Below are 15,167 nucleotides of genomic sequence, written 5' to 3'. Positions count from 1 at the left end.
TGCTGTAGATCGAGACTCGGACCTGTAACATTTCAGGAAAAAGTTTATTATTTTACTGTGGACAAATGTGAGTCACACACGTCACAGTGTTTTTTATCCTGGACTGAAGTGGTGCTGGGTTTTTCGGGTTTTTTCAGACTAATTCCCTAAAATCACGGCGATATCAGGAAACGACGTCGTGACGGTGCCGAGTGTCGAGACTCCAGGATCTGCTCTACGGACTCAGGGAAAGTCTGAGATTCTCTTAGTCTTAGTTCAAGGTTAGTCCTGGTTTAGACCTGGTTTAGTCCTGGTTCAGTCCTGGTCCTGGTTTAGACCTGATTCAGTCCTGGTTTAGACCTGGTTTAGACCTGGTTTAGACCTGGTTTAGACCTGGTTTAGACCTGGTTTAGACCTGGTTTAGACCTGGTTTAGACCTGGTTTAGACCTGGTTTAGACTTGGTTTAGACTTGGTTTAGACCTGGTTTAGACCTGGTTTAGACCTGGTTTAGACCTGGTTTAGTCCTGTTTTAGTCTTGGTCCAGTCCTTGTTTAGTCCTGGTTTAGTCCTGGTTAAGTCCTGGCTTAGTCCTGGCTTAGTCCTGGTTCAGTCCTGTTTAGTCCTGGTTTAGTCCTGGTTCAGTCCTGGTTCAGTCCTGGTTCAGTCCTGGTTCAGTCCTGGTTCGGTTCTGGTTCAGTTCTGATTCGGTTCTGATTTAGTCCTGGTTCAGTTCTGATTCGGTTCTGATTTAGTCCTGGTTCAGTCCTGGCTTAGTCCTGGCTTAGTCCTGGCTTAGTCCTGGTCTAGTCCTGGTTTAGTCCTGGTTTAGTCCTGGTTTAGTCCTGGTTTCAGTCCTGGTTTAGTCCTGGTTTAGTCCTGGTTCAGTCCTGGTTTAGTCCTGGTTTAGTCCTGGTTTAGTCCTGGTTTAGACCTGGTTCAGTCCTGGTTCAGTCCTGGTTTAGTCCTGGTTTAGTCCTGGTTTAGTCCTGGTTCAGTCCTGGTTCAGTCCTGGTTTAGTCCTGGCTTAGTCCTGGTTTAGTCCTGGTTTAGTCCTGGCTTAGTCCTGGTCCAGTCCTGGTTTAGTCCTGGTTTAGTCCTGGTTTAGTCCTGGTCAGTCCTGGTTTAGTCCTGGTTTAGTCCTGGTTTCAGTCCTGGTTCAGTCCTGGTTTAGTCCTGGTTTAGTCCTGGTTTAGTCCTGGTTTAGTCCTGGTTCAGTCCTGGTTCAGTCCTGGTTTAGTCCTGGTTTAGTCCTGGTTCAGTCCTGGTTTAGTCCTGGTTTAGTCCTGGTTTAGTCCTGGTTCAGTCCTGGTTAGTCCTGGTTTCCAGTTTAGTCCTGGTTTAGTCCTGGTTTAGTCCTGGTTTAGTTCTTTTGTTGACAGTTAAAGTTCTGTAATATTCGTGTCATATTTTATATTTTAAACACATTAATATTGTAAAGTCACAAATTCCTCTGAAACGACAGAAACGACTCATAAAAAACATTTCACAGTTTTAAAGTCACTTGTCCAACGGTGTTTACAAGAGCACGATGATGTGTCCTGCTCAAGGGCACAAGTCCACAGTTTAATAGTTTAATAAAGCATCGTTTAGACGTTTAAAGGTTCCGTGTGGGCAGAGACTGGGACAAATCGGTGGTTTTGTTTAAATCTTTTGGGACGGGGGGACACAGACTCTGGGACTGTCCCGGTTAAACGGGAACGTCCGGTCAAACGAACGAAACCACAAAAAACAACAACGACAACGACAGAACACAGCAGTGAGAGGGTCAAAGGTCAAGACCTCAGGAATGTACCATTATGTGACGATTCAACCACGGAGACCATAAACCAGAACTAAACCAGGTCTAAACCAGGTCTAAACCAGGTCTAAACCAGGACTAAACCAGGACTAAACCAGGACTAAACCAGGTCTAAACCAGGTCTAAACCAGGTCTGAACTGGGACTAAACCAGGTCTAAACCAGGTCTAAACCAGGTCTAAACCAGGTCTAAACCAGGTCTAAACCAGGACTAAACCAGAACTAAACCAGGTCTAAACCAGGTCTAAACCAGGTCTAAAACTGGACTAAAACCAGAACTAAACCAGGTCTAAACCAGGTCTAAAAACTCAGGACTAAACCAGGTCTAAACCAGGTCTAAAACCAGGTCTAAACCAGGACTAAATCAGGTCTAAACCAGGTCTAAACCAGGACTAAAACCAGGTCTAAACCAGGACTAAACCAGGACTAAACCAGGTCTAAACCAGGTCTAAACCAGGACTAAACCAGGACTAAACCAGGACTAAACCAGGTCTAAACCAGGTCTAAAACCAGGTCTAAACCAGGTCTAAACCAGGACTAAACCAGGACTAAACCAGGACTAAACCAGGTCTAAACCAGGACTAAACCAGGACTAAACCAGGACTAAACCAGGTCTAAACCAGGTCTAAACCAGGTCTAAACCAGGTCTAAACCAGGACTAAACCAGGACTAAACCAGGACTAAAACCAGGTCTAAACCAGGTCTAAACCAGGACTAAACCAGGACTAAACCAGGTCTAAACTGGGTCTAAACCAGGTCTAAACCAGGACTAAACCAGGTCTAAACCAGGTCTAAACCAGGTCTAAACCAGGTACTAAACCAGGTCTAAACCAGGACTAAACCAGGTCTAAATCTGGTCTAAAACAAGACTAAACAAGAACTAAACCAGGTCTAAACAAGAACCAAACCAGGACTGCACCAGGACTAAACCTGGTCTAAACCAGGTCTGAACCTGGACTAAACCAGGACGAAACTAGGACGAAACAAGGACGAAACCAGGTCTAAACCAGGTCTAAACCAGGTCTAAACCAGGTCTAAACCAGGTCTAAACCAGGTCTAAACTCGTGTCCTGAAGCGGGGCTGTCGTGGTCTCACATCGATCCGTGTGAACTGCGCACGCTTCAGCTCGATGCTCGTTTTTACGCATTGACCCTGCACCACCATCCTGCCCCGTCCCGTGCGGTCCCGGACCAACCCGGACCGACCCGGACCGACCCGGACCGGCCCGTGTTCTGTCCCGTGCTGGTCCACAATTTCCCCTCCGTTTGGACTCACTCCGCTTTCTGCACACAACCCCGTGCGTGCGCTTAGTTACGTAATAACATCGATAATAACAACAACATTTTAACACTTTTACGAAGCGACCGTCACCCCGCACCGTAAGCATGCAAAGTTACGCACGATTTTTGGGACGATTTGACGTGATCTCGCGTTTGAAGTGAGTGTCATCGCGTTCTGGATTCGTGCGTAATCGGCAGCTGGCACGATGGGCGCGATGCACTTTCCACGTCAACAAACATCAAAATAAACCGTGGCAATGCGCAGCGCGGAGGAGCAAAGTTGTAAGAAACGTGTTCGAGAGCGTAAAAAAATGCAAAATGCGTGACAATGCGCGTGTTTTTTACCGTTTCGTCGCGTCGTAATCCGGGGAGATGTCGCTCGTTTCGCTCGGTCCATCTATTTACCGTCCGACCAGTCCCGACCAATCCCGACGCGCACGGGGACAGACCGGGAGCGTCACGCGTCACTTCCGGACACTCTGGCCCAGCGAGCCCACGAGCCGTGCACCTGTAATCCGCCGCGAAGATCGTCTCTGAGCGACAGGAGCACCGGGCCCGACACGGAGAGTTTTATCATCGTCAGAAACTCGATTATTTTTTATTTTATTTTGTTTTATTATATTTTATTGTATGTCTGGACCAGGACTAAACCAGGACTGAACCAGGACTAAACCAGGTCTAAAGCAGGACTAAAGCAGGACTAAAGCAGGACTAAAACCAGGTCTAAACCTGGTCTAAACCAGGCCTAAACCAGGTCTAAACCAGGATGAAACCAGGTCTAAACCAGGTCTAAACCAGGTCTAAACCAGGACTAAACCAGGTCTAAACCAGGACTAAACCAGGTCTAAACCAGGACTGAACCAGGTCAAAACCAGGACTAAACCAGGTCTAAACCAGGTCTAAACCAGGATGAAACCAGGTCTAAACCTGGTCTAAACCAGGTCTAAACCAGGACTGAACCAGGTCAAAACCAGGATGAAACCAGGTCTAAATCAGGTCTTAACCTGGTCTAAATCTAGGACTAAACCAGGACTTAACCAGAACTAAACCAGTACTAAAGCAGGACTAAACCAGATCTAAACTAGGACTAAACCAGGTCTAGAAAAGAACTAAGACGTGTCTATATTTTTAATAATGTTGCAAGATAAAAAATAAACTCAACATAAAGACTCATTTAAAGGTGCACTGTGGAACTTTTCCAATGGAAGCTCTTGTATCCATACACTGTACTGGTATTATTATTTTAATTTTATTTTATTTGAGCAGAATTTATTTTATTTTACCAGAATTTATTTTATTTGTCCAGAATTTATTTTATTTTATTTGAGCAGAATTTATATTATTTTATATCATTTGAGCAGCATTGATTAATTTTATTTTATTACATTTGTCCAGAATTCATTTTATTTTATTTTATTTTATTTGAGCACAATTTATTTTATTTTATTTTATTTCATTTCAGCACAATTTATATTATTTTATTTGAGCACAATTTATTTTATTTGAGAACAATTTATTTTATTTTATTTGAGCACAATTTATTTTATTTTATTTTATTTTATTTGAACAGAAAGTGAAAATAAAGAGTGAATTTATACTTCAGAAAAAAATTAAAAGACAAAATATGACTTCAAATTAAAATAAATTCAGGTTAAGATTCTGGACGGATTTTTATTTATTTATTATTAATATGCTGTATAAGGACTAAACTAAGACTAAACCAGGACTAAACCATTTAATTAATTAGTTTTTAGTTAATTGTTTAAAAAATCTCTGCAAAATATTTTTACATTTTACTCATGAAGCACATTTTTAAACATGTACTTTAATATTTTTACGTTTTAAGTCGATTTATTCACGTGATATTTTTAGTTTTACTTGAGTAACTTCTTATTCTTGTATTTGTATTTTTATTTATTTTACTTTTTTTATTCTGAGTCGGGAGTGATGCGTCTGTCGTCTGTTTTTATCTGTGCACGTTCTATAAATAAATTCGTATTTTATCGTGAATGGCTCCGGGGATTTACGGGACGGGACCAAACCGAAGCCCCGACCTGGCACCTCACTCCAGCTCCTGCGGGGTCACACCGGCCTCTCGTGCGCTTCATTTAATCACCGCGTTTATTAAAGACGAAACAAGAAAGAACATGAACGTAAACACGCGCACGTCTCCTACGACATTTAAAGGGCCCGTGCGGATATTATTTCTGATTTACGTTATAATCACAGTTTCGTTTCATTCACATGTTTAACACAAACTCTGCAGATTTAAGGCTCATTTACACGAAAACGCTTACGGGTATAAAAACGACTAAATATTTTATCGGTGGTGCTTTTCGTTTTTTTTTTTTTTTTTTATTGTCAAAATTGTGAAGTTTGTTTTCGTTTTGGTCTTTCGTCCACATGGAGCTGGTATTTTGATCAATTTAATTATAATTTATTACGTTACGTTATATGTTTAAACCAGGTCTAAAACCAGGTCTAAAACCAGGACTAAACCAGGATTAAACCAGGACTAAACCAGGTCTAAAACCAGGTCTAAACCAGAACTAAACCAGGACTAAACCAGAACTAAACCAGGACTAAACCAGGTCTAAAACCAGGTCTAAACCAGGTCTAAACCAGGTCTAAAACCAGAACTAAACCAGGTCTAAACTACGATTCAACCAGGACTAAACCATTACTAAAACCAGAACTAAAACAGGTCTAAACAAGGACTTAACCAGGTCTAAACCAGGACTAAACCAGGACTAAACCAGGACTAAACCAGGTCTAAACCAGGTCTAAACCAGGTCTAAACTACGATTCAACCAGGACACAACCAGGACTAAACCAGGTCTAAAACCAGGTCTAAATTAGGTCTAAATCAGGTCTAAGTCAAGTCTAAACCAGGACTAAACCAGGACTAAACCAGGTCTAAACTAGGTCTAAACCATTACTAAAACCAGGACTAAAACAGGTCTAAACAATAATTTAACCAGGTCTAAACCAGGACTAAAACAGGTCTAAAACTAAACCAGGACTAAACCAGGTCTAAACCAGGACTAAACCAGGACTAAACCAGGACTAAAACCAGGACTAAACCAGGACTAAACCAGGTCTAAACCAGGACTAAACCAGGTCTAAACCAGGACTAAACCAGGACTAAACCAGAACTAAAACCAGGACTAAACCAGGACTAAACCAGGACTAAACCAGGACTAAACCCAGGACTAAACCAGGTCTAAACCAGGTCTAAACCAGGACTAAACCAGGTCTAAACCAGGGCCAATTTGAAGAGAACAAACATGAATTTTCATGACAATATCAAGTAATCCAAAGTATTCAGATTACATTACTCACTTTAAGTAACTTAATGGATTCCGTTACAAACTACATTTTGGTGTGTGTAATCTGTAATCTGTAATCTGTAGGGGATTACATTTTAAAAGTCAACTTCCCAACACTGGTTATATTGTTTATATATATTGACTTGAGGTGTGAAAGTGAAACCTGCTCGTCGCGTGGAAACTTCCGGAGCCGCGCGAGTCTGAGCCGCGCGCGCCGGAGCCACGCGCGCCGACACCGTCACAGAGCGAGGGCACGTTTGACAAGTTTAACTCCAGAGACGCGAACAACTCCGAGCAGTGTGAAAACAGAAGGCTAAAAATAAACACAAGCAACGTGGCTGAAAAATGCAAAATATATTTATGTTTCCATCAGTCGAACTTTCTGTGGGGGGAGGAGCTACCTGCTTGTCTCCTTGGATATGTTGTTGTTCAGACTAGAATGTTCCACTGTATGGAATTAAATGTATTCATTTAAATGTATTCACTTCTACAACTCAAAAAATAAAAGGGTTATTTTTTTCTGTTCACAGGGTCAGTGCTCGCCTGGAGGAACTGGACACTTTGAGCGGCGAGTGTGCTTCTCTTGTGCTTTTTGTGTGCTGCTGATTAAAATGTCTTTTCATGTTATAAATTCATCTGTGACATTTATGACGTTTAAAGAGAGAAGCTGCTTCAAAAAATGAATGCAGCAAAATATGTCTCTCTTTTAAGTGATGGGCCCCAGACTGAGCTGTTACTGGAAACAAACTAATGTGTGTTTGTTTTTTATCAGTTGAAGGGCCAGTCAGTGTTGACCTTTCCATTCAAGATCTAAAACACGTCAATGCAGCTGGGATCTATGAAGCCACTCAAGCAGGTACATTTTAAATCTCAAATGACTAATACTGTAAATATCTTTCTCATCTATATCTATGTTTTACATGTTGTAGTATTTGAGGAAGCTGGGGTTGACACGTGGTCGAAGTGTCTGGTTGGTTTTGGAGGTGATGGGGCTGCAGTCAGTCTGGACTGGATAAGTGGTGCGACTGCACTGGTGTCCGTGCACTGCACAGCTTATCGCCTTGAGCTATGTGTTGTTTGGGTGACAAAAAATAATTGTTGGGTGGAGGAAATGTGAAAAAAGTGATGCTCAAACACATGTATGAACAGTACAATAATTCTCCAAAAGCAGCGCGAGAGCTCAGATTGGTTGCAGACGCCTTGGAGGAAAAGGTTCTGAAGCCATCAAACCTTCATGGTTTCTGCTGGCTTCCATATGTGCATCGTCAAGGTTCAAGGTCAAGGTTCTTTATTTTGTCATTCAAACATGTGAGAGAAACACATGACAGAACGAAATGTGCTCCCTGAGGCCCAGTGATACAGAAAGAGATAAAAAACAATAATAATAATAATAAGCAATGTTAAAAAATAAATACATTTAAAACAACAACATTTAGCAGTTCCAATGAACAAGTAGTAAACGTGGCAAGACAGAGAAAGAGGCAACCAAAGCAGGAAGTCAGTGTGCACTGTTCAAAAGTCTGACAGCCTCAGGAAAGAAGCTGAACTTCAGCCGAGATGTTCTGGCTTTAATGTTCCTCAGTCTCGTCCCAGAGGCAGAGGAACAAACAGGTGGTGGGAGGGTGCGAGGCTCCACCATGATCCTGGAGGCCCGTCTTCTACAACGCTCCTCATAAATGTCACTGATGGGTGTAAAGTCACATCCAGTGATCTTCTCTGCTGCTCTGACCTCACGCTGTAGATCTGTCCTGTCCTGGGCTGAGCAGTGGCCGTACCACACTGTGATGGACTGAGTCAACACACTTTCCACTCCACATCCATAAAAAGACATGAGAGCAGAAAGGTCTAGTCCAGCAGCCTCGAGTCTCCTCAAAAACTACAGACGCTGGTGGACCTTCTTAACAACACTCGCTGCATTAGTGGACCAAGTGAGTCTGTCGGTGATGTGCAGACCCAGGTATTTCCAGCCAGACGCCCTTTCAACTTCTGTGCCCATGATGTAGAGACGCGACAGTGAACAGCTGTTCCTCCTAAAATCCACTATTAATTCTTTTGTTTTTGAAAGGTTCAGACAGAGGTTGTTCTCTCTGCACCAGGTCTCCAGCAGCTGTACCTCCTGTCTGTTTGTCTGCTCGTTGTTTTCCGAGATTAAACCCACAACAGCAGTGTCATCTGCAAATGTAACAATCTGACAGGTCGGGTGAGAAGCCACACAGTCATGTGTTTGCAGAGTGAACAGCAGGGGGCTCAGGACACAGCCTTGGGGGGAGCCGGTGTTGAGAGTGTTTGGTGAGGAGAAGCAGCCGTTAATCCTAACAGTCTGCTCCCTGTTAGTAAGAAAGTCCAGCACCCAGTTGCAGAGTGATGGTTGGAGTCCAAGCAATTGCAGTTCAAGGTCAAGGTTAGATTCAAAAATAGAAATACATTTTTAAATGTCTTATCCACATGAAATAATAAATGCATTCTTTTAAATTATTTGTAATTCATAATAAAGTTGTTCCTGTTTTACAGAGTGTGTGTGATCGCTCCAGTGCTCCTGGCCTATTTTGAAGATATGGTAAGAACCTGAGAGGTACCCTAAGCCACTGCCACAGTGTAGGAACAGAAACGTGTAACACACTACCTCAGAAAATTTGAGAATGTCCTCTTCCGCCACTTCATGTGCGACATGCTGGACCACCATGCCACATGAAGCAAAATGTTTCAAAGGGACAACATCACCGTGGACGAGGCAGTCGAATGCCAAGGAGCCGGTGTCTGTGACATCACTGCCCTGAAAATGGAAATGGGCCTCAAATGTCCCTTTGGTTTCTCTGGTTATCTGTGGATGGACACACACTTTAAAAAGACAACTTGACTGCACCAGTTGTTCTCCACAAAAAAATAGCATTTATAAAGAAACTCAAATAGTTAAGAAGCCTTTAAAATACTGATCTAACTAATTCATCAATAATAGATTAAATAGATCAATAATTGATTTATCTAATCTAATTCACAAAATACATGAATCTAAACTGGGTACTGGAGTTCACATCTTTGTATGAGAGTCGGGTCATTTCTTCACTGATATTTTTACCCGCGGGTCTAAACACCAAAGTTTAACCTTTCAATAAACTATTCCAACTTTTATCTTAATTCTGTCTCTGCCCACAGACCTGGAGTGTGGCGCCCTCTGGAGGTCATTCTCACCACTGCACAAACAGAAGTGTAGCCTGTGTGCGTCTTTGGCTCAGATCTGTGCAGAACGGTTGAGTTTGGACTTAGACTGAGTCATGTCAGACTTCCAGTCCTCCTGTTGAGACCTGCTGTAGAATGTTTTTAAACAGGGTTGGGTTTGGGATTCCTAGTTTAGTTCTTTATGATGATCTGTTTAATGATACTAATACTTATACAACTACTACTAATAATACATTTGATTGATATGGTGCTTTACAGAACACACGTTAATACAGCCAATAGAACAGTAAACACTTAACACAGTTTTAGTCCTGGTTTAGGCCTGATCTAATCTACACAGGTAGGAGTTTTTTTGTTTTTTTTTTTTTTATAAAAGGTTTAACATTCAAGATTTTATTGTCATCGTCATAAAAAACTACAGAATTACATTTAGAGCATCAAACACTGCATTGTTTTGATGTAAAGTGCCATACAAAAGGTGCAAGTGCAAGAGAGATTTTAAAGTTCTTTTATTGGTTTATAAAGCTCTTAATGGTCTTAGTCCTATTTATTTATCTGATCTGCTTTTATCATGAGCCTCTCAGAGTCTCAGGTCCTCAGGTCTCGTCTTTTAACTGTCCCAAGAGTCCAAAATAATTTTAATTTTTAATTTAGCTTTTAACTGAAACTTTTACCTGTTTTAACTTAAATTATCATTATTATTAGTGCACTGAAAAAACGGTCAGAGAGGAGTTGCTCAAATTGCAAAAACAAATTTTACAACAATAACATCACTTTTTTACGTTTCTCTGTCCAGCATGTTTAAATCTTACAAAGGTCACTTGATTGTGGCCGATGTGAGACCTGCAGGTTTTAATCAGGTTGAGGAAAGCATGACTTTATTATAATCTGTGGTGAGGCTCGTCCCTCTGGAATTCCTCCCACAAAACTTTTGGAGGGAAAATTCAAGTGTAACAGGACACAGGACAGATCCAGGAGCAGAGACACACAGTGTGGAGCAGGAGGATTATGAAGCTGATCTGGAGGTGAGACTTTTCAAAGATTTTATTATGTGCTTCTCCAGCCTAGAATGTCGTCATTGTTAAAACATGTTTGTGTTGTTTTATTTGAAATTAGAGTCAATGTAAGGACTCCTTGAAACAAATAGTCTTTGACTGTCCATCTACAAGAGTGTGACACTTGTACTCAGAGTTGAATGTGTTTGTTCCAGAGTCGTCTACAAACACAGAGACGTCCAGGTTCTGCTGCAGCTGTGGGGAAGTTCATGAATGTTACAGCTGATGTTTCAGGAAAAAGGAAGATGTTTGAGAACAAAACACAGAGCACAGATGAACAAAGTAAGTAAACCAACTAAAATTATTTAAATTTTTTTCAAAATGAACTTGCTATTATCGTGTTTCTACAGGGTGATGTGGCACTAGGAGACTTTATACCAGATGCCCTCCCTGTTACTGTGTTTAGAGGAAGAAAAGCAGCACATGGTGAGTTTTGTTTCTGCAGATACACTTCTAATGTTCTTGTTCTTCTGTTCTGGTCCATTATTGTAGTAATAATTGCTATAAGTGTATTTAAACATGTAGAACAGAGTAGATGATCAGAATGTGATCATCATGTGTGATTCTGTGTCCACAGAGACCAGAGCTTCACTGGAATAAATCTTCACACTGTCCAACTCCAAACTGTGTGTCTCTGTCCCTGTGTGTTTGATTCTGTTTAAGACAAGACAGATCTGTAGAAAACTAAAGACTGTTTTTGTATTCTTTTACAGAATTAGATCAATTAAATTAAATTATACATACTTATACATTTCATGATAAGGTACCATAAGATAAATATGCATATTCAGCAGGATTTGTTCAAATTTCATCAACATGAAAAAGTGATGTTCATGTTCTGAGAAAAATATGTGTAGAGGGAATCGAAAAAAGTTTCAAAGCCCAAACATAATTTTATTGCACGCAACCGCTTTCCATAACTTTTTTACGCAAATCCAGCAACTTTTTTTTTTCCAGTGTATTATTATAGTTGTTTTAAATTAAATTATCATTATTATTAGTATTATTATAGTTGTTTTAAATTAAATTATCATGACTATTTTACTTGGTCTCCATCTGATTTTCGCTACACATTTTCATTTTTACTCTAACTTTTAAGAGCTTTATGTTTATTAGCTTTTAGTTTTTATGTTTCTGTTTAAATTGTTGTATATATGGGGGGGTTAATTCATGTATTGTAATTTTTCTGTGAAGAACTTTGTGCTACATTTCAAATGCATGAAAAGTGCTATAGAAATAAAGTTTGATTGATTGATAGAAAAATAACCCCAGTGTAACAATAATGACATGAGTTCAGCACTCGTGTAATAAACAGTAAGAGAGAAAGGGCAGATCAGTGTTAAAGTGCAGGACAAGGACGTCCAGTCACATCTGTGGAGTTTAATGTTGAATTTAAAAATTGACCTTAAAGGTTGTATAGAGGATTTTCCAAGGAAGGAGAAATCCAGCGACTGTTTGTCCTTTTTCAAATGTTGCGCATGTGTGAAACCACCTCCCCTCCCCCACAGCTCCTACGTAGAAACACCTCCTCCCTCCTCCTCCTTACGCCACAAACAGGTTTGTTTACAGCCGCTGCACATGACTTGTAAACAACTAACTACAGTGTTGGTTAGACAAGACGGAGAAGTGAGGAGCGGGGAGAAGAGTGGATCGGGCAGCGGGGACAGGAGCAGGAAAGGGGTGCAGAGAAGGTTGCGCGGAGATTCAGTGCGAATGAACTAAGCTACAACACGCAGCAGCAAGCGGACTCTTTCTTTGCCATTGAAAATTGACGTTTTCAGACATAGGATATCGCATTCGTGTCCTGAAAAACGTTTGTCTAGCTCTTGGAAATAAAGTACGTTTTCATAATAAGCAGAAGTTTCCTGTCCAGGAGTAATTTGTGGACCAGTGCGTCAGTCTTTAGACCCTTGCGTCTGCTTCAGTCGCGCCATCGCTGGAATGAATCTTCAAGAATCACCTTAGTTTGGCTTCGCTGCTTTTCCCCTTGTCTTCTTCTTTCAGCGACCTCAAAAACGGACTTTCTTTTGCGGCGAACTGCTCCTGGATTCTTGTCGCCATTGCAACAAACTTTGTGCGAACTGCGAGGAAGATATAGGTCAAAAAAAGCCGCTAAGAACTGTTGCGTTGGTGGAGTAAACAGCGTCTGCGTGCGTCTTGGACTGTGTGACAGTCGTACGTAAACCACGTACCGGCGGCGCAGGCAAGTCAGTTACACTAGAAACGTAGGGAGTTTGATTGACAGCCTGTCAGCTCACAGATAACGAGGCAGTGTCGTTATCTATTGGCAAATGTTTAGCCCCACCACGTCCAGAGTTGATGAATTTTTATTCTCTTTTTTTTGGTCATCATAATTACAAGGCGACTGCATCTATAATCTATCACTGACAATTTGAAACAAAAAAAAAATAAAAAAAATCCTCCATACAACCTTTAATGCAGCAGTGCAAAGTCCAGGTGACTGTGATCCTACTGGTGGGCGTGTTTCTTGTCCAGGTGTTTCTTGTCTGATGGTACATTATTCTGAGGACAGTAGCGCCACATGAGGCCTGTGGCGAGAAGGGGCGTGGCCTCCTGTCACCCGCCGGACGCAAAAGCTCAATAACAACACTGCAGAAATGTTCATCAGTGACCAGTGAGGAGGTGACACTTCCACTGAGTCTCTGCTAAAAGATTCTTTCAGTAAGATTAAAGTGAGTATTTGGTGGGATAATATCTGATTTAAATATAGACCTGGTTTAGTCCTGGTTTAGTCCTGGTTTAGTCCTGGTTTAGTCCTGGTTTAGACCTGGTTTAGACCTGGTTTAGACCTGGTTTAGTCCTGGTTTAGACCTGGTTTAGACCTGGTTTAGACCTGGTTTAGACCTGGTTTTAGACCTGGTTTAGACCTGGTTTAGACCTGGTTTAGACCTGGTTTAGACCTGGTTTAGACCTGGTTTAGACCTGGTTTAGACCTGGTTTAGACCTGGTTTAGACCTGGTTTTAGACCTGGTTTAGACCTGGTTTTAGACCTGGTTTAGACCTGGTTTAGACCTGGTTTTAGACCTGGTTTAGACCTGGTTTTAGACCTGGTTTAGACCTGGTGGTTTAGACCTGGTTTAGACCTGGTTTAGACCTGGTGGTTTAGACCTGGTTTAGACCTGGTTTAGACCTGGTTTAGACCTGGTTTAGACCTGGTTTTAGACCTGGTGGTTTAGACCTGGTTTAGACCTGGTTTAGACCTGGTTTTAGACCTGGTTTAGACCTGGTTTTAGACCTGGTTTAGACCTGGTTTTAGACCTGGTTTAGACCTGGTTTTAGACCTGGTTTAGACCTGGTTTAGACCTGGTTTTAGTCCTGGTTTAGACCTGGTTTTAGACCTGGTTTAGACCTGGTTTAGACCTGGTTTAGACCTGGTTTAGACCTGGTTTAGACCTGGTTTAGACCTGGTTTAGACCTGGTTTAGACCTGGTTTAGACTGGTGGTTTAGACCTGGTTTAGACCTGGTTTAGACCTGGTTTTAGACCTGGTTTAGACCTGGTTTAGACCTGGTTTAGACCTGGTTTAGACCTGGTTTAGACTGGTTTAGTCCTGGTTTAGACCTGGTTTAGTCCTGGTTTAGAGTCCTGGTTTAGTCCTGGTTTAGACCTGGTTTAGACCTGGTTTAGTCCTGGTTTAGACCTGGTTTAGTCCTGGTTTAGTCCTGGTTTACCTGGTTTAGACCTGGTTTTAGACCTGGTTTAGACCTGGTTTTAGACCTGGTTTAGACCTGGTTTTAGACCTGGTTTAGACCTGGTTTAGACCTGGTTTTAGACCTGGTTTAGACCTGGTTTTAGACCTGGTTTAGACCTGTTTTAGACCTGGTTTAGACCTGGTTTAGACCTGGTTTAGACCTGGTTTTAGACCTGGTTTCCTGGTTTTCCTGGTTTAGACCTGGTTTAGTCCTGGTTTAGACCTGGTTTAGACCTGGTTTAGTCCTGGTTTAGACCTGGTTTAGACCTGGTTTGGACCTGGTTTAGACCTGGTTTTAGACCTGGTTTAGACCTGGTTTAGACCTGGTTTTAGACCTGGTTTTAGACCTGGTTTAGACCTGGTTTAGACCTGGTTTTAGACCTGGTTTAGACCTGGTTTTAGACCTGGTTTAGACCTGGTTTTAGACCTGGTTTAGACCTGGTTTAGTCCTGGTTTAGACCTGGTTTAGACCTGGTTTAGACCTGGTTTAGACCTGGTTTTAGACCTGGTTTAGACCTGGTTTTAGACCTGGTTTAGACCTGGTTTAGACCTGGTTTTAGACCTGGTTTAGACCTGGTTTTAGACCTGGTTTAGACCTGGTTTAGACCTGGTTTTAGACCTGGTTTAGACCTGGTTTTAGACCTGGTTTAGACCTGGTTTAGACCTGGTTTAGACCTGGTTTTAGACCTGGTTTAGTCCTGGTTTTAGACCTGGTTTAGACCTGGTTTTAGACCTGGTTTTAGACCTGGTTTAGACCTGGTTTAGACCTGGTTTTAGACCTGGTTTAGACCTGGTTTTAGACCTGGTTTAGACCTGGTTTAGACCTGGTTTAGACCTG

The 15,167-nt window shown here is 41.7% G+C and overlaps 1 protein-coding gene and 1 long non-coding RNA gene across 2 annotated transcripts in view; one reads left to right on the top strand and one right to left on the bottom strand.

The window, feature by feature from the left end:
- Positions 1-3,484, bottom strand: part of si:ch211-45c16.2 (mitogen-activated protein kinase kinase kinase 13) — a 98,402-nt gene extending 94,918 nt beyond the window's left edge. Inside the window, 1 exon segment of the mRNA XM_055152966.1 lies at positions 3,403-3,484. The gene's annotated coding sequence lies outside the window, so the exon portion shown is untranslated.
- A 7,008-nt stretch (positions 3,485-10,492) lies between these two features.
- LOC129408724 (uncharacterized) lies at positions 10,493-11,233 on the top strand. The gene is made up of 4 exons (XR_008632100.1): positions 10,493-10,588; positions 10,776-10,900; positions 10,969-11,044; positions 11,196-11,233. It is a non-coding gene; the product is annotated as an uncharacterized LOC129408724 (long non-coding RNA).
- The last annotated feature ends 3,934 nt before the right edge of the window (positions 11,234-15,167 follow it).

This window comes from Boleophthalmus pectinirostris, unplaced genomic scaffold (genome assembly GCF_026225935.1).
Source record: "Boleophthalmus pectinirostris isolate CB_2022bp ecotype Guang Dong unplaced genomic scaffold, ASM2622593v1 HiC_scaffold_1, whole genome shotgun sequence".
Taxonomy (NCBI): Eukaryota; Metazoa; Chordata; class Actinopteri; order Gobiiformes; family Gobiidae; genus Boleophthalmus; species Boleophthalmus pectinirostris.
The sequence above is the reverse complement of the archived record's forward strand: the minus strand, read 5'-3'. Positions and strand labels throughout refer to the sequence as shown.